Below are 24,317 nucleotides of genomic sequence, written 5' to 3'. Positions count from 1 at the left end.
ATGTGTTTCCGTGAATTGGTGGGTTTTCGTTGGTGGTTATAGGTGGGGGACGACGGTCCCGGAGGAATAAGGTTGGACTTGGCTGTACAGGGGCTTTCTGGAGGTAATGGTTGGCAACGAAGGTACAAGGTTGGGGGTAGTCAAAAGGTTGGAACAGGGCATAAGGAAGGCATATCAACTCGTGATGGGTGATGTCACGAGGGCTTGAGAAGCCGTTGTTGTGGTGAGTTCTCTTCTCTCGTGACGTGTGTAGTCACGGAGGCTTGTGGTGTGTTTTGGCATGTGTTGCCGTTGGGTGAGTCTTTATCCTTGTGTGTGGTTAACCTTTGTGGTTTGGGATGTGTTCCCGGTTTTGTCCTTGTGAGTGGTGAGTCTTGTGTTGTCTTTTGATCTTGGCTTTTGACTTATATATATGTATTCCGTTTCGAAAATGGTTTTCATATTATATATCTACCTATTTATGATACTTAACGGTATTGGTGGGTTACCAGCATCTTTCGCTGACCGGGCGTCGCCCCGATGTTTATCTTTGTATCTTTCAGGTGATGCGTAGTCGAGCGCGATGTCTAGAGCCGGTAGCTTAGCACCTGTATCTTTAGACAGTGTTGTTGAGGCCTGTGTGCCAATGTCTTTAGATTGTTCTAGTTTGGTTGTTTTTGGGATAGTGTTACACTTGCAGATTGTCGCCGTAGCGTATACCTAGTGTGGTATACGTGGCATAACACCCCGTTTTGGATTCCTTTTATCCAGTTATCTTTTTATCTTCCGTTGTGCTAGTTTTGTGCTTGATCTGCAGGTGTTAAGACTCGTTTTAAGTAGTCTTGTTTTTGGGGGGGTGTTACAATCCTTCTCTTTCTGGTGTGTGTAACACGTGCGTGTCACCTTGTGCACTTTCTGCATGAATGGATTGAATTTCCTCCGTGTGTTGGCTAACTTGCATGGCATCTTGATCTTGACTTATTTCAGTGATATTCTACACACTCACATCATATAAGCCACTATCCATTAAATGTGCACCACATGTGACATTTTCTTCTTCTACATTCCTTGTGACAAATTCATCAATATCAACTAGGAAATCATCTTCGGTAGGCATATCTCCTTGGACTGTGCCATCAAGAGTAGTCTCGGCCAACTTGGCTTTTAATTTGTTCACAAATATTCCATTCACAGTAGACATCAAAGTTGCATGGCCAACATCAAAATTACCAATCCAATTTAAGGAAAATAGTTCTTTTTCTTGCATACTCGGTCCCTTTGTCATCAAATCTTGATAAGAACCAAGTCTCCATTTTCTCCAATTTAGGACTCTTCGGTATTCATTTACCAAGACCAAATCAAGTCCATCAACTTGATAAATTTCCTCATTCAACACTGCTTCCAATTCGGCAATTCGGGAAAAAGGATTTATGAAACTTTGGCTTGTGTTGGGATTGTGACTTATGGTAGGATTTTGGCTTGTGGTAGGATTTTGACTTGTGTTTGGATTTTGGCTTGAGGTAGGGTTTTCATGGGATTGAGTTGATGGTTGAGAAGATAAACCAAGAATTTCTGCAACTGGCCTTTTCCTAGCAGGAATGCCTCTCGGTTTCCTTTTTCTCTTGGAGTTCAAATCAGTTGATACTTCATGATCCTTAAACAAAATCCGGTTACTTCGAAAAGGCTTTCTTGATCTCATTGGTAACCCCTTCCTTTTTATAATTTCACCAATAAGTAGACCGAACCCTAGGATACGATTGAACTTCCCATTCCTAATTTTTGCACCTTTCACAAAATGTGCAATCCGGATCAAAATAAGTTTACTCCAGTCACCCCTAACATCATTCATCGCAGCATGCAAATATCCAATTCTCACAGGTGATATATCCTCCATACTATTCAATTTGCACAATACACATTTATAGAGCATTTTAACTAGCATCTCATACTCTAACTTCAAATCGGATTTTTGACCGGAAAGATTTGGTTCGAGAGAAGCATTCTCATTCCGAATTTCTGTCCAAATTTCCGTGTGATCATATGTGTGAACATCTAAGTCCAATAGTGGTTGTTCTGGACTAGATATAGGCAAACCAAAAGTTGTGTGCAACTCTTGTTCATCAATGGTGATGAGAGTTCCATTCACGGTGGACTCAATGGTCCATCCAACAACCTTAGCATTCACATAAAAATATGCTACATCTTCATCATAAAATCCTGAGTATGGATAAGAACATAACCTCATGAGATTACATTGTTGAAGTGCATGGATGATCCTTTGTGCGAGTTGAGGGTTCTCGGCTTCTTTGAGAAATCCTTGAGGGTCAAAACTTCCTCCGGCCTTAATTCCAACTGCTAGCTTGGTGAGATTGAGTTGTTGAGAGTGTTCTTCATTCGGTTGAGAGCTTGAATCTCCAATGGCAGCCATAATGTGCTTGGTATTTTTAGAGATTGAGAGATTGAAGATTTTGAAAGAGATGAAGATTGAAAGGTTTCGGCTATGGAAGATGGAAAGATTTTGAGAGTTTTGAGTATAATGGTGGCTCTTCCAACCGGTTGGGTGGAAGGGAGGTGCCTTTACAAAAATATCCTCACAATTGAATGTTGACTTTTAATAAGTGAGGGGTATTTTTGATATTCCAAGAGCTTCCAACCTTTGACCTAACTGATAGTTAGTTTAGGTTATTTATTCTCCATCCAATTTGTCTGCTGATATGGCGCCAAAAATTTAGATACTCGGACTGATTTTACCTGAAATAAAATTCATAGAGCACTAAATCTGATCCGAAAATAATATATGCATATCTACACGTTTTATGTAGTTGGGAGAAAGAGAAAGAAAGTTGATTCTTTCTAGACAATTTATTATATTCAACTACCATAAAAAGGTTTTCTCATTTAAGATAAAAACCATCATCATACTATCTTGTCACTCTTAAATGGTAAGATTCTGTAGATCTAAATAAATTTATTTGTGCATATAGTAAATGTGGATACACGGTTGAATAGAAATGCAGATAATTGAGATAGGTAGACTTAAATGTTAAGATGTGACAACTTTTGCATGTGAGACACATAGCCACGAAATTAAATCAGATAAAGTAACGAAATTTCAGATGAAAAATTGAGCTTATAATTTAAATAGAGTTTAGAAACTTAGCTCAATTCAATCAGCCCATCTCGTGTCTTAATTTCGAAAATCTTGATTCACACAGAGGCTTTGTGAGAATATCAGCTAATTGATTCTCGGTCGGGATGTATTCGATTGATAATTCCTTCTTTTCGACATGATCCCGGATAAAATGATGTCTCACGTCAATGTGTTTTATTCTTGAATGTAACACGGGATTGTGAGTTATAGTTATGGAACTTGTATTGTCACACAATATGTTGACATTTTCACAATTCATGCCATAATCTCTCAGTTGTTGTTTCATCCAAAGAATTTGCGCACAACAACTCCCAGCGGCTATATATTCAGCTTCGGCTGTGCTCGTAGCTATGGAGTTTTGCTTTTTTTCTGAACCATGATACCAATCTTCCCCCTAAGAACTGGCATGTCCCTAAGGTGCTTTTTCGATCGATTTTACATCCTGCAAAATCTGCATCTGAGAAACCAGTTAGTGTAACATTACCTTCTTTGGGATACCATAATCCCACATTGACTGTTCCTTTTAGGTATCGGATGATTTTCTTGGTAGCAAGAAAATGACTTTCTTTTGGCTTTGACTGGAACCTGGCACATACTCCCACTGAATAAGATATATCTGGTCGGCTTGCAGTGAGGTATAGTAATGATCCAATCATTCCTCGATATTTTGTTTCGTCAACGTCCTTGCCTTCATCATCTTTATCCAATCTTAAAGATGTGCTCATCGGGATCTTGATTGAGGATTTTCCATCTTGACCGAATTTCTTTATAAGATCTTTCGTGTATTTGGCCTGATTGATGAATATTCCTTCATTGAGTTGCTTTACTTGTAATCCAAGAAAGTAGTTCAACTCTACCATCATGCTCATCTCGAACATATTCTGCATTAGCTTGGAAAATTTCTCACATAAAGTTTTATCAGTACTACCAAAGATAATATCATCGACATAAATTTGTACCAATAAAATGTGATCATTTTCTTGAATTCTAAACAAGGTTTTATCAACAAGGCCTTCTGTGAAACCACAGTTAATTAGGAACGTTGATAAGGTGTCATACCAAGCTCTCGGTGCTTGTTTTAACCCATATAACGCCTTCTTTAATCTGTAGACCTTATTAATATCACCTTTTACCTCGAAACCAGGAGGTTGCTCAACGTAGACTTCCTCTTCAAGTAAACCATTTAAAAATGCACTTTTCACGTCCATTTGATAGACAGTGAAATTTTTGTATGCGGCATAAGCTAGAAATATTCTGATGGCTTCTAGTCTTGCAACGGGTGCAAACGTTTCATCGAAGTCTATGCCTTCTTCTTGTGAATATCCTTTTGCCACTAAACGTGCTTTATTTCGTATGACAATTCCATCCTCATTTGCCTTATTCCGAAAGACCCATTTTGTTCCAATTACATTGTAATTTTCAGGTCTTGGAACTAATTCCCATACGTCACTTCTTTTAAAGTGATCAAGCTCTTCTTGCATTGCATTAATCCAGTCTAGATCACTTAGAGCTTCTTCAATGCTTGTGGGCTCCACCTGAGAAAGAAAACAAGAAAATAGAGTATGTATATTTGAGGACCTTGTTTTTACTCCTTCTCGTGGATCTCCAATCACTAGCTCTAGAGAGTGATTTTTGAGCCATCTCAAGTCAGGTTGTAGGTTGCATGGGCTTTCCACGTTTCCTTGCTCAGTTGATAAGTTGGAGATAGATATATTTTGCTCATCAGATTGATCTCCAACTTGTGTTTCAACTTGAGAATTTTGACTTTCCACGTGGGGATCTTCATTGACTTCCACGTGTCCTTCACTATTGCAATCAATGTCCAATTGCTCCATACCCTGTACAATTTGATCTTTAAAAGATACACCAGTATCATTAAATGACTTTTCAACTTGACAACTTTCCTGATCATTTTTGTTGCTCTGGGTTTTCTTCTTATGAGCTTCATCAAATGTAACATGAATTGATTCTTTTACCACCATGGATTTTTTGTTCAATACTCTGAATGCTTTGCTGGTAGATGAATATCCTAAAAATATTCCTTCATCTGCACGCTCATCAAAAGTCTTTAGATATGTTTTACCATTATTAAGAATAAAACATTTGATGCCAAAAGTATGAAAATAATTGAGTTTAGGTTTTCTCCCTTTCCATAATTCGTACGGAGTCTTATTGTAAGACTTGTGTATCAAGCTTCGATTTTGCGTGTAGCAGGTGGTGTTGATTGCTTCAGCCCAATATCTTTTAGGTAGCTCAGCTGACGTAATCATCACTCGTGCGGCTTCTTTTAGCGTTCTATTTCTTCTTTCGGCTACACCGTTTTGTTGAGGTGTACGTGCGGCAGATAATTGATGTAGAATTCCTTGAGAATTGCAGTAGGCTTCAATTACTTGATTCACGAACTCTGTTCCACGATCAGTTCGGATTTTTGCAATTTTCAAGTCTTTCTCGTTTTGTAGTAGCTTGAGTAGTTTTGGCAACTTTTGCTCTACTTCATTTTTCTTTTTGAGAAATATCGTCCATGTGTACCTGGAAAAATCATCAACAACAACTAGTGTATATTTCTTACCACTTAGACTTGCAGGGTCTACTAGACCGAATAGATCCATGTGTAGTAGACTTAGCGGTCTTGTTGTAGATTCTTGGGCTTTGGATTTGAAAGATGACTTGATTTGCTTTCCTCTTTGGCAAGCATCACATATTTGATCTTTCTTGTAGACAATGTCGGGTAGACCTTCAACGAGTTTATTTCTTGCCAGCTTGTTGATAGTCTTGAAGTTTAGATGATTCAACTTCTTGTGCCATTCCCAACTTGTTGCGTGTGAGTTGTTTGCTAGTAAGCATACTGATTATTTTGTTGTGTTCCAATCCACAACATACATATTTTTCTTCCTTATTCCTCCAAGCACGACTTCTCCCGAGGAATTATTCTTCACTTGGCACTTGTCTTTGAAGAACTCTACAAGATATCCTTTGTCACAAAATTGACTTGTACTCAACAAGTTGAATTTTAGACCTTCAACAAATGATACATCTTCGATTTTCAAACCATTTCGGAATATTGTACCAATTCCTTTTGTTATGCCGTATCGTTCATTTCCACCGAATACGACTTTTGGTCCTTCGATATTTTTAAGATTCACAAGACTAGATTTATTTCCGGTCATGTGTCGAGAACATCCACTATCGAAGTATCAAACTTCCTGCAAATAAATTACACATTTTTAGGTACCCAACTTGATTTGGGTCCTTGGGTGTTAGTCATTTTTTTTACCCAAATCCACCTTGTACTCACTGATCTAAGTTTAGGTGATTAGTAACCATTAAACATATTATAATCATATTTAATTTTTGAAAACAATTTTTGTGCCGGTTTTTGAAAATTTACTCGATTTTTTGGCACGTGGGAGGTAGATTGGTTGAGCCTATGATAGGCATTAAATCTGGACTTAGTCCGTGGTTTAATATTATCAAACCAATCTTGTCTGGAGGGACAAAATCTCCCTGCCTCCATTCTTGGATTCCTTCCCATTTTCCTATGAGGGCTTTGTGCACTAGACTCATTGGTGTATTTCCATGTAGGAACAAACTTTTGCCTTTTTGTATACTGTTTAGGCGAAATATTATTTCCTTGAGGCTTCGGCCTAACAGTATTAATTTTGACATTAGTTTGATAACCAATTCCTTGTCTCACTGTGCTTTCTTGACCTTTTACAATTTTTACTACTTGGACTTTATTATTTAAAGTAGTAGTAGAATTGGCCAAGTTTTTGGAGGCTTGAGAACAAGATGGATCATAACCGAGTCCGGTTTTGTCACTTGCGGGTTTTTGCATATTTACCATTTTGTCCATTATTTTGGATGAATGTGTAAATGTTGCTATAACCTCTCTAAGGTTGTGTTCTCTCACTTCCCTTGATTTACACTCTTCTTGAAGACAATTAATTTTATCTTTCAAGTCTTTCACTTCAAGTAGAGCATTTTGCAATTTTTCATTTATTTGATCTTTTTCGAGAATCAAAAGACAATTGCGCTCTTTGAGTTGAGAGTGAGTGTCCATTACGGTTTAACATTCTTCCATTAAGTGAAAGAAGGACTCTCTAGAAAATGAAGAATTTACAGAATCATAAGAGTTAGATGTTACCTCATTTTCTTCACTTCCATTTGCCATAAGACACATGTCCTCGCAGGGTGAGTTGTTGGAGATGCTCATGCAAAACATTGCATTGTCATCCTTTGAGGTGTCACTTTCATCACTTGAAGATTCTTCTGACTCACTTATCTCAAGTGGGTCACTAATGAGTGTTTTTCTTCTCTCATTTGTGAATCTTTTATCTTTGGGCTTGTATTCTTCCTGTTGAGAGTTAGAAACATTTGTATATTGACTTTTACTTACCTTGGGGTGTGGACAACTTGCTGCAAAGTGTCCAGGCTTTCTACAGTTGTAGCATAAATTCGAATCTTCCTCAACAATTTCTTTCTTCGAATTCTTTGTTGCATTCCACGATTTCCCTTGTGGATTTTTCTTGTAGTTGCTTCTCTTCATGAATTTCCTAAATTTTTTGACAAAGAGAGCAAATTGATCATTAGGCAATAATTCAACATTTTGTACTGACCTTGAGGTTGATGGTTGCTCGGCTATAAGTGCATTGTTCTTTTCTTCATGATCTTCCTCTAATCTTGATTTCATCTCAAATTCATAAGCTTTTAGATCACTAAAGAGCTTATCGGTCGATAGGGTTTTTAGATCCCTATGATCTCTCATGGCCGTGACCTTCATGTCCCATGTAGATGGTAGACCACGTAGAATTTTGAGTGAGATTTCTTTTTGATTAATATCTTTTCCAAGATCATTAATCTCTCCTAAGATTTTGGCAAATCTTGTTTCCATGTTGGTAATATTCTCGCCACTTAGCATTTTGAAATCCTCAAATTTCTTTAATGCTATGGTAAGCTTATTATCCTTTTCTTGCTCGTCTCCTTCACCAATTTGAATGAGCGTTTCCCAAACTTCCTTCGAGGATTGACACTTTCGAACTTTTGGAAATATCGTGTCATCGATAGATTTGAACAAAATATCCTTGGCAATATTGTCCAAGTTATTTCTTGTTCTATCTTCACGAGACCATTCCTCTTTTGGTTTTGGAATGTATTGTGGAGTGTCACTTGTTTGTACGGATGAGGTGTTGACTTGTAAAATCTCAATAGGACCACTTGTAACCACTTCCCACATTTCATCATGTAATGCGGATAAATGTACCTGCATGCGAATTTTCCAATCATCAAATTTTTCTAAGGAAAACAATAAATTTTGGGCAAGAGCCATATCTCTTTTCATCATCTTGATTTTTTTTTCGAGATCTGTCTAGCAGTCAAAATTGACTCAAATAGACAACCGCTCTAATACCAATTGTTGGTCCCGATAGGGTGGTGAAAGTCTAGAGGGGGGGTGAATAGACTTTTAAGCTTTTTCAAATAAATAACTCTTTGGTAATTTCAACTCTAAATAACAAGTAGGTAGAGTGAGTTTGAACTGCACAGCGGAATAAGTAGTATGTAAAGCGTTATGCCCAACCAATAATTTGAATATGCATGTAAGATAGGTACAGATGATATGTAAAGTGACAAAGATATCTTGAATATATAAAGGAGATGGTGCACTCAATATATAATAACAATATTCAAGATTGTAAATAAATATCGTATCACGTCGACCGTGTAACGAATGTTACATGCAACACGTCAAACTTGCTTAGAATAATTCAATATTTAAGCTCGTGAAGTTTGAGTCACATGCATACGTGAGAACACACTAAACCCGAAAGATTAAGATTAACTGTGAATAGTAAACGGGTTAGTCGGATAAGATAGATAGATAGAGCAAATTATGTAAGTGCGGTATGTAAATAAGAGAGGCAATTTATAGTGGTTCGGAAGTGGCGTAATCTTCCTAGTCCACTTTTCTCCTTTCGCATCTAGGAGAAATTCACTATTTTCCACACACAGTTACAATAGTGAATAAGCGCTACACAAGCACTTCTTCCGGATGTCTTGCACACAGCTACACCCAACTCCGAGTGTGTCGCACACAGCTACACTCAACTTCGAGTATTTCGCACACAGCTATACTCAACGCCAACTAAGTGTCTCGCACACAGCTACACTTAGCAACTACGAGTGTTTTGCACACAGCTACACTCACTAGAGTATTTTGCACACAGCTATACTCTTTTTACAATTACAAATACAAAGTTAATTGTATCTCTCTCCAACTAGATTTGAGACTATTCAGACTAAGTCTCTAAGAATATTTGAGCACTTGCACTTTTCGAATTTTGCACATCTCTTTTGTTCACCTCTCCTATGTCTTCAAGTCTTCATGGCTTTTTATAGACAATCAAATATATCCATTGGAGTGGGATAATTTTATATTTGAAATTTGAATCTTCATAGCCTGATATTGTTGACAATAGGAGGTCTTCAATTTTGATTTGATTGTCAACTTGCCTGACAAAATAATATCTTATCTCCAATTGATTTTCTAGTTGTTTCTTAAAATATTATTTTGTTGTCATTTTGAATATCCAACGTATCTTTGAAATAAATTCATCTGATAGAATTTATTTCTAGGATAAGTTTTTATATTCATTTCTTCATAAGAATTTTTCCGTTCTGATCAAATGTCTTTCAGGCAATTTTGGATTCCTGTGGCATGAGGGTAGACTTAGAATAAATTCCTTCGAATTTATCCAATTTCTGATCATCTTGCTTCTTTGCCACATTGTGCTCCTTTGACTTGAACATTGAGCTCCTTTTCAGACATTGTGCTCCTTAGCATACATTGTGCTTGTCAGCACACATCGTGCTCTTTAGCACACATCGTGCTCCTTAGCACACATTGTGCTTGTCCGAAAACTTGACTTGTAAAAATAAGTCCTTAGGAGGAATCGATCTTGGGTGTGATCATTTTGAGTAAAGACTTCTACCATTTCACCGTTAGGCTCATCCGATCATTCTTTGCAACGCCATTCCTTTATGCTTCTTTTTCGGATGAATACTTGTAGGACCAAAATTAATTTCTTGAATTAATTTTGTTCTTCCTATGGTAGATTCCTTTTGACTCGATATTCTGATTTATGATGCTTGTACTAAAAGATCTAAAAACCAAGAGGATCTAAAGTACATTTGGCTCATCAAAACATACAAAAATATTCCTATCAGCTTGGTTATGACTGTTGATTGTGCTTATCTCTGTCCGTCGAGTCTATTCCCTGTTTTTAAAGCTAGAGTCTCTTAGGATATATCTTCATGCTTCAAAATGGTTTTTCTTATATCTATATGTATGCCTATATGTATTGTATTTCAACGCGTTGGAGTGGGTTACCAGCATCTCTTGCTGAACAGATATATTTGGCTTTCAGGTACTGACGAGTAGACACTGGAGCGCGCTAGAGATCCGAAGCGTAGAGTAGATAGTTTCCCTTTCGGCCTGCGTGCCATACTTATGTATTTATATTGTTGAGGATTTTAGTTAGTGAGCCTGTGCACCTGAGTTCTCCAGCTCAGGTGTGGCCTAGCACCCCGTACTCTTTTATTATGTTTTGGGATTTAATGAGAATTTACCTTTATTATATAAGTTTCAAAAGTTTAAAAATTTCGGGGTGTTACAGGGGGGGGGTGAATAGACTCTTTTCGTGTTTTTCCCTAAAAACAACCTTTCGGTGTTTTGGCGCAGCGGAAAAATTAAGTTCGTTTATTTACTTTGCACGGGTTTTTGTTATAAGGAGAAATGAAAAGCGTAAGTAAAGAGATAGAGAGACGAGAGTTTTATAGTGGTTCGACCATCTTTGCCTACTCCACTCTTCTTCCACAACTTATGGAAGGATTGCACTATCACTCGTTAGTACAATTACACAAAGACTTCCTTGATCACTAAGCCGGACAGCCTTCGTAGGTTTTTCAACTCCTCGAGTTTACTCCGCCTCTATCAACGTCTTCTTCAGAGTTGAGGTTGGTAGAAAGTGATTTCTGATTTCTCCAACGTGATGAAGTCTTGGCTGATGAGGAATGATTGCTTCGTACAAATGGCAAGACTTCTTTAAGGTGTAAGATGAGGATCAATGAACTTCTTCAAGTATCTTTGCACCTTAACACTGGTTCACAAAAGCTTGAGAGAGCTCAGGTCGTTTAAGAGCTTTTGCGTATGTATGGATCGAGTGATAAGAACCAGCACCTTCTAAGTTGATGAAGGTGGGTTTATATAAGTGAGGAAAATTTCACCCGTTGGAGGGAGATGAAATTTTCAAACCTATTGCCCAGTGGGTAAGGATCGGGGAGTTTCTCGCATTAAATGCTCCATTAATGAGGTTGTACCTTGTATCCGTTGATGGCATGGAAAGCCTTAGGGTTTTGTCCTTTAGCTTCAGGAAATAGTACATCTTCATTTAACGCTCCTTGGTATGTGCGTCCCACAAGTTGAGGTCCTTTTGATCCTAGGATGTTGTCAAGTCAGACAGTGGAGACATTCTTCTTGCTATTGGTGAGAAAGAATGTCTTGAAGGATTGTCATCAATAAGACTGTCCTTTCGTGTTCAATGACAACTCCTGGTTAACTCTCGTTGTAGATTCTTCATGCTTCGTGTCTTCTTTCGTCTTGATAACCCTAACAACTAAACATAACTCGTCTTCGTGTGTTTGGCTAGCTTAACACAAATTACATGTGAGTTATGGCAACTTTTGTCTAAGACGAAAGCGGCGATGAAAAAGATAATGGTTAGGGGTCTACTTTCTAGATTACATTGGTATCATCAAAATCCTAATACAAGTGTTCCTAACAGTTGATAATAAAAGTGTTCATGATCTCAAGGAGAAAAATTTACACATATTAGACAAGCCACCACCACCCCCTCCTAATATCCCATTGACAGTTGAAGAACCAATGCCGATTATGAAGAATTGTACAAGTTTGAGTTCTAATAAGGAGGATGAAAGTGCGCCAAAAAAGATTTATGTACCACTAGTTTCTCCTACCAAAGAAATCTACCTCATGAAAACCCCAGTTTATATCCAAGAGAACACACTGCAAGAGAAAATGAATTTTGTTACCGGGTTACACAAGGAGGAATTCTCATTTGTCTCTATATTGCAATGGTATTGGTGGTTGAGCCTTGTACCTGATGTACAATCTTCCTAACATTTTACAACCAAAAATTTGGGTTGAATATTTGTGTTGGGTAGAACTCAAGAGACGAACCACTTATACTTCCACCTTGAGGACAAGGTGATTTTTGAAGAGGCAAGGAGTGATACGCCATTGATGGACATTGATCTTGTAGCAATAATAATGTATATTACCTTATATATGTAATTAGGAAATAGCATTTATGTGTAATTGGTAATTAGGAGAATAATTAGTTATTCCATTATTATAATTACATTATTTTAGGAACTGAGATAGTATATATAGGGTACTCTATGTAATGTTAAAGATATGCAAAAATGAATTATATTGAAGAGTTCTTCATCATTTTCTTCTGTTATATTGTTTTTCTTTTGGAGTTACCGTGTAACTCGAATACGGATTGGAGCCAGAAGCCTGCTCAAAAGGTTTCTTCCATTGCGTACTAAATTTCAGTACAGAATACCAAATCGGAATGAGCATAAACTTCAATTAGACACCATTCATTAAGATTATAATATGTATGACGAAATGAATTATATGACAGGCAAGTGAGCTCAGATCTCATATTTTGTTTAACCCCCTTAAAGCCCATATTTGATGAAATAAATGATTGACGACCATCACGAGTTATGGGAATGATTGTGAGATCAAGTCCATAGTTTTTAGTTATACTGCAAAATTTCCCACTTGTTGGAGTAGTTATCAGGTTAGAAACCACACAGAATGCAAATCCCATGAATTTGTTATTGTACAAATTTTGAGGCAGACTTACTAATAGTGAATTTCCCCAATTCTTATACGAAAACCACTCTGGAAACACCATGCCTGGAAAGTAGACACTAATGCTGCGATTTGGGTCAATTAACAGTCCCTGTGCCAACCACGTAGTACGGTACGTGCCGTTAATAATTAAATTTGTCTGTGTGAAACATGCATGCATATACAACTAATTAAAAAGTTAGGGATGGCTTTAATTTATGAGTTAATGTCTTTTTTGGTCCCAGATATATTGGGACATTGGCATTTTTCATCCTCCATAATAAAAATTGCTAGTTAGTAGCCACTGTTATTGATCGTTGGACACTTTTAGTCCTTCGTCTAAATTTCTGTTTGTTGACAGTGAAAGTGAAGGGTATTTCTGTCTTTTTAAGCCTTCTTCTTTTCTGCTTACTGTTCTTTGGCGATGACAATGCCCGGTGGTATAGAGTCGGGCGGTGATGGAGGCGACCTGGTTCGGGTGAGGGTGGTGCTGGGTCCGGCTGGTTTCTGCTCTGACCGGCGATCGCTCCCTCTCTCTCCGCGTTCTTCTCCTTCTCTCTCCAATATTGTCTGGCTGGCTACGCATGGATGTGTAGAACGGCATCGAAGATAAGGTTGAGAAGAAGAACACATGGAAGGACAAAAATACCCCTAATTTAGACCGTCAAAAAATGAAAATTTAGACAGAGGATCAAAAGTGTCTAACGACCAATAATAGTGGTTACTAATTGGCAATTTTTATTATAGAGGATGAAAAATGTCAATGCCCCAATAAGTCTTGGACCAAAAATGGCATTAACTCTTTAATTTATGCTGGCATGCATGATAAGGATGCTTGGATTGTAATGATTTACGTACCTTGAGCAGGTGTTGCCATATTGCATCAACTATGTGACCGTAACGTGGATCCTCAAGTAGTTGAGCACATCTAGTGAATGAAACACGACTCAACTTTGGGTATTTCGTCAATGAATCTATGTTGTGGCCTTCTAAGTTGGGGCATTATATTCATCTGCATAAACCTCTTTTCTACTCAATGTGGCAAAAAACGTTAGGCGCCCCTTAGGCGCCTAGGCGCCGATTTTTTATTTTTTATTTTATTTTTATTAATTAAAAAAAATTAAAAATTAAAATTTTTCAAAATTTAGTACTAAAACATAAGATTTCCATAGTTATTTCTTAGAAACTATTTACAAAAGTGGTTGTAAAATTGTTCAAAAGATTGTTTAAACTATCTAAATACATAAAAAACTAAAATTAAGAGCTAAAGAAGCATTTTTTTGAGAAATTAGTGGACCAAACCGCCTTTGGCCGTTTGCGGTGTATAGATCTTGAAAAAATACACGATTTGAAAAAAAAAATTGTCCAAATCGGACAACCGAGTCAAAAGTTATGCCTTCCGAAACTTTTCCGACATTTTCAAAAAAAAATAAAAAAATAAAAATCGCCAAACCGTCGAACCGGCTGGTTAGGCGGAGGCTAGGCGGCTGGCCGCGGAGGAAGCCACCGAGACCATTCCTCATGACGGCCTCCTAGCGCCTAGGCGCCGATTAATCGGCGCCTAGGCACGATTTTTGCAACACTATTTATACTAGATGGAAGCTCTGGCAAACTTTGAAGCCTCCCATCCACATCCGGCCACATCCCACTAGATGAAGTTGCTTAAGTTGAGTGAGGCCGACAAAGGATTCAGCTGGGATACAACCAAACTTGTTGTTGCTAAGATTCAATACTTTCAAACAGCGTAACCCTCCAAGATCACCAATAATGCCTCCATCTAGCATACTGCAATCACTAAGATCCAGCATTTTCAGTGAAGATAAACTTCTCTTATAGCAGTAGCCTCAGCATGTACTTCTAACAAGAAAGCCATGGGTGTTGCAATTTTTGGAAAATTTTCAATTTTCAAGCAACTTGAAAGGATCATTGTCTCAAGCTTTTCTGAATGAATGCTTTCGGGAAGACTCTTCAAATTCACACAATGCTTAAGGTTAAGTGAAACAAGGTTCTTGAGAAATCCAACAGAAGCATGGATCTCTACCAAACTTGTACACTGTTCTAGAATCAATGTTTCAAGATTTGGGATTCCTATAAAATCTGGAGTCCTAACTAGTTTATGAGAGTAGCTCAGATTCACGAATTTCAAATTGTCCAGGCCATGTATGTACAAGCAAAGTGAGACATATATATAAAAGAAAAATAAGCAAATAACAAATAAATTAAATAGTTAGATAGATAGATAGATAAACCTTGAATCCTTTCCAAAGTTGTATGACACGGTTATATTGCATTTTAAGAGAAACTAGTTTTTGTCCCTGGAAAGTAGCAGGCAATGTTTTTGAAGGATATCAGTTCCAATCTAGCCACTTTAAGCCAGGGAGAAAAATAGGGGCCTGAGAAGCATTTCCATTGTGAAATTTGAGAAGTCTTATCTTGGTCATGTGTGTGAATGACTTCACTATTAACTTTTACATCTGTTGCAATCGGGAAGTTAAGTGCTATACCTTCGATGTTTTCTGTACCTGACAATATAATATTTCACAAGAAAATAAATTCCTTAAAATGAATGGTATAAATTAAATTAATTAAAAGAAGGGATTCAATTGATGCATGTCAGCATAATCTATCTGATCTGCTATTTACATACTATACTATACGTACCTCACTTCCTATGAGTAGTTGAGAAATATCCTGAGGTAGCCACAACCTACTATATCTTTTGGGATCATCTGAAGCTTCATGGTGAACAATAAACCACCCCATTTCTTGTATTAATTGATGCATCAAAACATGACCTTTTGAAATAGTTATTAGAGATTTCTCTCTAAGAACCTTTATGCCAATGTCAGAGTGGAAATCGAAACTATTAAGTATTCTTGTTATGGATGTTCTCTTCTTCCCATTAAAGAAGCATGCAATGTCTAAGAAAATCCTTTGTGTATTTTTGTTGAGACTAATGAAACTTAAGTTTCTCTAAAATCTCATCTTCTGGGATTTCCTTAAGTCGGGCAACTTCATTTCTCCATTCATCAATATCTCTGCCATATAGGGGGGAGCCAAAAACTTCAAGAGCCAATGAAAGGCCTCCAGCATAGTGTACCACTTGAGCTTCGAGCTCCTCAAATTCCTTGGTAGGCAGCATCAGCAGCTGTTTATTAAATGCATGCTGCCTAAAGAGCTGAGAGCTTTCAACTTTCTCTAGCACACTCATTTTAAAGTATTTCATATCTTCACTTTATGGGTAATAAGCAAGTGTTTATCCTTGGTTGTTATGATGATTCTACTTCCAAGACCAAACCAATCATTGTTTCCCGCCAATGATTCCAATATAATTGATCCATGTGATCAACATCATCAAGAGCAATAAGCACTCTTTTGCAATGCAGCATTTGTCGTATCATCATTTTTCCTTCAAACACATTGTCTATTTTCAAATCTTTTACTGAAAGAATCTTAGATACAAGTTTCTGTTGCAAGTGCACCACACCATGTTTGCTCGACTCACTTCTAACTTCATGAATAAAACTACAACCTTCGAATTCTAACTTCATGAATAAAACTACAACCTTCGAATTCTTTTGAGATCTTGTCAAACACAGTTCTTGCAATTGTTGTCTTTCCAATCCGGCTCGAATTCTTCTGAGATCTTGTCAAACACAGTTCTTGCAAGCAAACTCCAGACTACAACCCTTCTTCCGCTCATCCCATGGATTCCAACAAAGCGAACCTCTTTAGAGACCAAACTCCAGGCCTATCAATTGATACAGTCTTTGGTCTAGCTCTGATACCAAATTGAAGCATGTGCTCCATCTCAACTAAAAGCCAAAACTGATAGTTGGATACACATTAATGAATATATGCTCACATTGGTGAACCCAATTTAGCAATGATATCTTCAACAATTTTCTGGATGAACTTTGCTTCATGCCTATATATATCACAATAAAACGCAGCTAGTACAAGTCATAAATTAAAGACACGAATTAATGCACCTTTTTTCAGTTGGATGCCTTCACCTCGATCTAAACATAAGCTAAGCATGCAACTTCATGTTGGTAAAGTTCAAAAACATTTAACCACATGCAGTAATATCATATGGAAAAAGTCAATCATTGTCTAATTTGTCTTCTTAGTTCAGTTTGCATATTGAAACCATGACTTGATTAGACCCAATTCGAATTGATTTTTTTATTTAGGCTCGGTTTGAAAATTTTGATAATATTTTTCAAAAAATGACTATTTTTTGTAAAATATTTTAATCTTTGAGTGTTTTGCTCAAGGTTAGAAAATTATCTTTTTCTATTTAATTGAAAGTTAAAAAATTGTAATTTTTTTGTTTGATTCATTTTTCAAAAAATAAACATATTATTTGTTATAATAATAATAATAATAATAATAATAATAATAATAATAATAATAATAATAATAATAATAATAATAATAATAATAATAATAATAATAATAATAATAATAATAATAATAATAATAATAAGTCTCACTCAAAGTTATATCCTTAATTTATGTCCATGTTTTTAGTGCTAATCATTTTGTATATTGTGCTTTTAGAGTTGTACTATATAATTTTTTGAACCAAAATACCCTTACTATTATATTTTCTATTATTGTTACCATGCACATGCATCTACCTTATATTTTCTTATATTCTTTAATTTAATGAAAATAATATATATTTGTAGACATTATATATTGAATTAATATAATAAATAAATTTGATTTAATGTAGATTTAATTAGTAAGAATTTGTTATTTATTTTTAAAAAATTTAAATATAGGACTATTAATAATAATAAGTTGTGGTGGTAATGTTGATGTTGGTGATGGTATGGTGGTAGTAGTGGTAGGTGCTGGTGGTGTGGTATAGTGGTGGTTTGGATGCAACCTTTGCCTATATAATTTAATTCTTTGCTTAATTAATTACAACAAAAACTTTCAGTTTCAGTGGTGTGAGTCGTTTGCCAAGCTCCCTTTCATGGTTGAAGTGGATTCGCTTGCTCTTGCCACCTTGGTGATGAGGAAGTCAACCAGGATACCATGGAGGATTGACAGCGCGGTTCTCTACGTTCGGTCTTGCCTTGCCGCTTGGGGCTCCATGATAGGACATGTCTATCGAGAAGCCAACCAGGTTGCAGACGCTCTCGCGACAGCTGGCTTAAATTTTCCATCTTCTATGATTTTCTTTAACGCTAGCTCTTTGCCTGATAAGGCCAAATTAGCTTGTTTGTATGATCAGAGGGTTTTGCCTCTCACCGGGCTATTCGCCGTTAATAAACGAAATTGTTTTTGCTGAAAAAAAAAATAAAATTAATTACAACAAAAACTTTCAGATCAATGATTTTGATTCATTTTAATACTACTTTGGGTGCAAACTTTGCCAATATAATCTATATAATTGCAGATCCAAAGAATTAGACTTAGATTAAAGCTAAGGAAAACACCAGTGATCTGATCTGAGTATGAACATATAATAGAGTACAGTTTAAGATTATTTACCCATTTTCAGTGTTGTCCAGATCCCAACCTGACAAATTGGATACATTCTCCAACACTTTCCTCTATTTCTTCACCTTTTCTCCTTCTTTCTCGAACCTCTTTTCGTGTCCTTCACAGGCTTCTCCATACTTTCCCTTTTGTTTCCTCACCGTCGAAGGATCCACGCCATAGAAAATATGGAGAACAGCAGAGAGGAATTATTCATACTGGGAAAGTCTTCCCACCAGCCAGACAAGTCAGCCCTGTTGTGGAAGATGCAGCCAAGGGGCTTTACCAGAAGCCAGGTTGATGCATGCAGCCATCTTCTTTTGACGATACTTGATAAGTGTCATGGAATACTTTTCTCTCTTGACGAATCTTTATGTTATTTTATCCCACTTACAGCGAACCAGCTAACTACACGCTCAGCAATTATACTGTGGACCACGGTTACAAAACGGCCTCGTTTCTTTTAAGTAAAGAAACGGTGCCCCATCACACTTAACAGAGCACTCATTTTTTAGTGTGTTAATTACCAATTGAAATTACAGTGTATTTAAATTGACACTGCCTTGCATTCAAAAAAAAAAAAAAAAAATTGACACTGCCTCACGTATTATTTTTATATTATCAAATGAAACTGAAATTGAATTGAAATGAAACTATAGTTGTATTGAAATGAAACTGCAATGTATACAAAATGAAATTGAATAACAATTTCACATATTTGAGTGAATATTGTCCATCGAAACTGTAGTTATATAATAATGATACTCTAGTTGTGTTGAAATGAAACTGTAATGTATATAAAATGAAATTGAATAACATTTCACATATTTGAGTGTATATTGTGCAATGAACCTGTATTTATATCGAAATGATAATGTAGTTGTATTTAATTTAATGAAACTATAGTGTATATATAAAATGAACTAAATAATATTTTCACATATTTGAGTGTATAATATCAAATAAAACTGTAGTTATATTGACATGAAATTATAGTTGTGTTGAAATGAAATTGCAGTGTGTACAAAATAAAACTGAATAACAGAGTTATTTTTTGCGAATGACACGAAACATGTATTGTTTCTTTTCATTAAACAAAATGACCACTACTGGAAATTATAGAATTTCCGACCACATGAAAGTGATCTTAAATCAAGTCGAAAGCCTTGTTCCGACCACTTTTGGTATCCGGAAAAACCTTTCTTGCTATTTCCGACCACTTTTTGCTTTCGATTTGATTTAAGATCACTTTCAGGTAGTCGGAAATTCTATAATTTCCAGTAGTGGACGTCGTTTTAATGCGCGGTACGCAATCTAATTTAGTCTAATTTTCCCCACACACTAGCAAGGGGCTTTGGCTCTCCGTCTGTATGTGTTACTTGGAACGATAATTCTTCCCTGGATTGTCTTATTTCGTTTTTAAATTAACGCATTAATTTTTTCCTTTTCAAAAAAGAAACAGACTATAAAAAGCTACGCTTAATGAATGATGATACACAACATATTACTATTTTCAAATAAAGTATTTGCCATTGAATGATACACAATATATTACGGAGTGCTATTTTCATTTACTTTTATGTATGGGTATGGTGTTAACGAACATAACTTTGGATAAACTACTCGCATATATTCGTGTTCAGTAAACGTTTATTTACGTTTGTTTACTAAGGTAAACGAATACAAATGAACAAATTTTAGAGCTCGTTTAATAAATGAACAAAGTGAACATTTGTATGCTCGTTTGCTAAGAGTTTGTGAACGTGTTCGTTTGTGTTTGTTTAAAAATGTTCATAAACATGTTCGTTAAATAAGTGTTCATTTAATAACGTTCACAAACATGCTCGTTTTGTGTTTGTTTAAGATGTTAGACATGTATGCCCTAGCTAGGAGCCAATATTTATTTTTGGGCATTATATTCTAATTAAATAAATAGAATAAATAAATATTTTTATTTATTTAATTTTTTGGCTTAATTAATATTAGATATTATTCCATACAATCTTCTTAATTCTTTATTCTTTAAGAGTTAGAATATGAGTGACGAATTGAAATATTTATTAATGAAGTATTGTAAAAATGTTTCTAGTCGTAGAAATTCTAATTGGGCATTAGAATTTCGACAAGACTAGCACATTGTCCTTCTTATGGTGAGTCTCATGTCATTCTGTATGAGATAGGGAGAGTGGACATGTGGATGATTATTAGATAAAAAGTCATTGAACAATGACGGACTACAACGTACCGCATTATGTTTACCTATGTGCAGTGTCATTGGTATGTTGTATGTTGTATGTTACAAGTATGCAATAGTCCTTTAACTTGAGACGATGATATTGTTGCCTTGTAAATATGGTGGACTAGTGTTTGCCTATATGCGTCTTTTGTTTCCTTACAAGGTTATAAGTGTATTTGGTGGCCTAGTTCAGTATTGTACAAAGACATGTGTGTGTTCAGTAGAGGATCCACTGTGTTGAGGTAAAAAGGTTGTTCTAGTCTATTCAATAATCTTACAACGAGAATCTCTGCCAAAGTATAATAAAGTTGGACCTTCATGTTAAGAATATTGAATAGACATTTTCAACCACGTATATGGGTTTGAGCAAGTTTGACCATGACTTTTACCTAGTTTAGAATAACTGTTGTGTGGAAAGAATGTTGCATGACATTTGTAACAGAAAGGTTCATTATATATATATATATATATATATATATATATATATATATATATATATATATATATATATATATATATTAATCCAGTGAGACCACCCCATTCAGGTGAGATCGTGAGATTAGATCCTGATCCTTTATTTTTAAATTTCAACGTTTGAGATTGCTTTGCATTTTTAATGCATGTGAGCTGAGTTTGTAAATAGGCAGGGGTGTTCTAGTCTTTTGACATTATATTTATTATGTTACCTTATTTATTTTTTACTTTTTATTGGAATGTGCAGAGTCTTTTTGATTCTCGAATCCCTATTCTCCGGTCGCATCTACATCTCTCACTCCTCCGATGAGAGCCTTTGTCCTCTGATTTTTTATTCTCGAATCCCTATTCTCCGATAGCGTCTACATCTCTCACTCCTCCGATGAGAGCCTTCTTCCTCTGATGGGGTGTAAGGTAAATTTTGTTATACAATTTTTTTTTTTTTTTTTTTTTGGTGTGGTATGGTTTTCCGGCGGGGAAGTCGTTTGGTTTTGGCACGGGGTTAGCTGGTTTTTCCAGCCCTTGGGGGGTGATTTTTCACTTTTGTTTTGTTAGGGGTTATGATTTATTTATTTATTTATTTTTCGGGTTATGGGTGTGGGGGTTGTCTGGGTTTGTCTGGTATGTGTACTGATGTTGGGTGGGGGTAGGAGTTTAAGTTTGTGTTGTTTACTATGTGGCGTGAGACTTCAGTAAATTAAAGATGCTTTGGCTATTCTTTAATGAACCGAAATCAAATCACATTGGCAAGGAATACTTAAAATTTTGACAAACAGATTATACCAGATTGTGATGGGAAAATCTAAATATACTCCAAGAGTCTAAGGAAAGGTGGTTAGAGACTAAGTCTCACTGAAAACCAATTCCTTAAATAGAGTATCAATTTAAGGAGACTAGTGGTTCAAGATGTTCTTAAGTCATGGCCATTAAAACTAGTATGTCTCCCCGATTCATATATACTTAATGTATAACTGTTTGAGGGTATGAACCTAAAACTGTAGGGTATACACCAGTAAACTGTATGGTTCACCTACGATTAAAACTTAATTGGTGAACTAAATTAGCGGACTAAACGTGCTTAAATTCAGGCACTACCGCAACTAAAGTTTATGCGTAAGTCCAACTTAAATAGGAACTAATAATATAATTCCATCTCAAAGTATGCATTGCTAAAGGCATAATAAAATTGCATAATTTAAAACATAATATTATGCTTAGGACAAATATGCATAAAATTAAACATTAAACTCATATACTCCAAATAAATTGCATAACTTAAAGCAATTTACAATATGAGATTTCAAAGTATAAACTTAATATTCAAACACCGATGAGTCCAAACCAAAAGAGACCCAACATTTTGAATAATAATGTACTGAATATATACTTTAAATTTTTTTAAACTGTAAGCCCATGGGGAAATGTTTTAATGCATAAAGATCAAATTTATGAGAAATAACTGAATTTACAAATTCAAACAATATCAAACCAAAAGGATATGCTATCATTTGTAAATTAAAATCTCATTAACCCTAATTGCATAATTAAACTTAATATTATACACTTAATGTGATCGAATGCATAAAACAATCTAAAGAGTATGAACCAACTAAAGGATATGAATTTAAACAAAATATTCATTTATTCGTACTTAACCAAATATGGGCAATCAGAACTAAAATCATAATTCAAATAAATAAATGAATTATGGAATTAATGGCAATAGTCAATTGCCTAGAAAATATGTTTTTCTAAAATTACTAAATTGATTCAAAATCACTCTCCATAACCCAGTTGATAATAATATTATTATTATTAATGGCAAAATTGCAAATAATCAAAATAGCAATAAATAGCCATAATAATATTATCACATTATATAGGAGACTAGATATGGAGAAACAATGGTTAAAACCGCTAAAACACTTACAAATGTTTTCGGATAAAATTTTGAAAACTTAATAAAATTTGAAGTCCGAAAAATATTAATGTCCAGAAAATTATTCTCTGAACTGGAGTATTGTCACATAAATTTATTTGGAAACAGTTCAAGGCGCATAACTGAATACCATAACAATATTAATGTCATCATCAATTAACTAATTATTAATAGCAATAAGTAACATTATAATCACTATTAACATTAGTAATGACAAACTAAAGTATGGTAATGCACTTTTAATGTTTTCATTTTTCTAAAGATAAAATATGTGACTAGTCCAAATTAGCGGTTAACTGTAACTGTAGCATTAATTATCAATAATAATCATAAAAGATAATTAATGGCTAACCTTAATGATGCAAACCGCATCTGCCCATTGCGCTAACAACGATGACGATCCACAAGAGACGAAAAAACTCCAAAATTCTCCCAATCTTCACTACCGGTGTCAATAAACTCGATGCAGCGTCCAATGGTACGTTAAAAAATTTATTGGTAGGACTTAATTACCAACATTAATACTCATGTAAAAATGAAGTGGTAATCATGCCAATGTACCAAATATAGCAGATTACCATTAAATGATAATTATTATGAAAAGTAATAATATGATATTAGCCCCTAAACTTAATAACAGTAATTAATAATGCTAATTAATAATAATTACTATAAAGGCAAAACTGTAATTAAGGGATGTCAAATACTAATCTCAATTTACCACATAATAATTAACCATGACTATTATGATACTTAGGGAGACTGAAGTTAAGGTAATAACCAAATTTACCATTATAAGACAACATACCAACTATATTGCATTTGCCATAAAATTAAAAACTTAATATTATTATTAAGGCCCAAAAAACTATTGAGAGATTAAAAAATTTAATCAACTTAAACAATAGTAGTTCTTAATGGCCAAAATAACAATTAAATCTTTAATGTCTCTAAACAGGCCAAAACAATAATTATAACACTTAACCACTCAAATTAGGCACATAAACCTCAATGGCCCAAGTGAATTATAACATGGATGAAAAATGGTCTAATACTGAAGTAGACCTAAAACTTAATATTATTACCAACGATGAATACC

The 24,317-nt window shown here is 35.4% G+C and overlaps 1 long non-coding RNA gene across 1 annotated transcript; it reads right to left on the bottom strand.

Moving 5' to 3' along the window:
• Positions 1-12,976: 12,976 nt before the first annotated feature.
• Positions 12,977-14,068, bottom strand: LOC109148707. Its single transcript, XR_002048840.1, has 2 exons — positions 13,929-14,068; positions 12,977-13,182 (listed from the first exon to the last, which is right to left on the bottom strand). It is a non-coding gene; the product is annotated as an uncharacterized LOC109148707 (long non-coding RNA).
• Positions 14,069-24,317: the final 10,249 nt, after the last annotated feature.

This window comes from Ipomoea nil, unplaced genomic scaffold (assembly GCF_001879475.1).
Source record: "Ipomoea nil cultivar Tokyo-kokei standard unplaced genomic scaffold, Asagao_1.1 scaffold2144, whole genome shotgun sequence".
In the NCBI taxonomy this organism is placed as follows: Eukaryota; Viridiplantae; Streptophyta; class Magnoliopsida; order Solanales; family Convolvulaceae; genus Ipomoea; species Ipomoea nil.
Note: the sequence above shows the minus strand (reverse complement) of the source record. Positions and strands in the feature narration are given on the sequence as shown.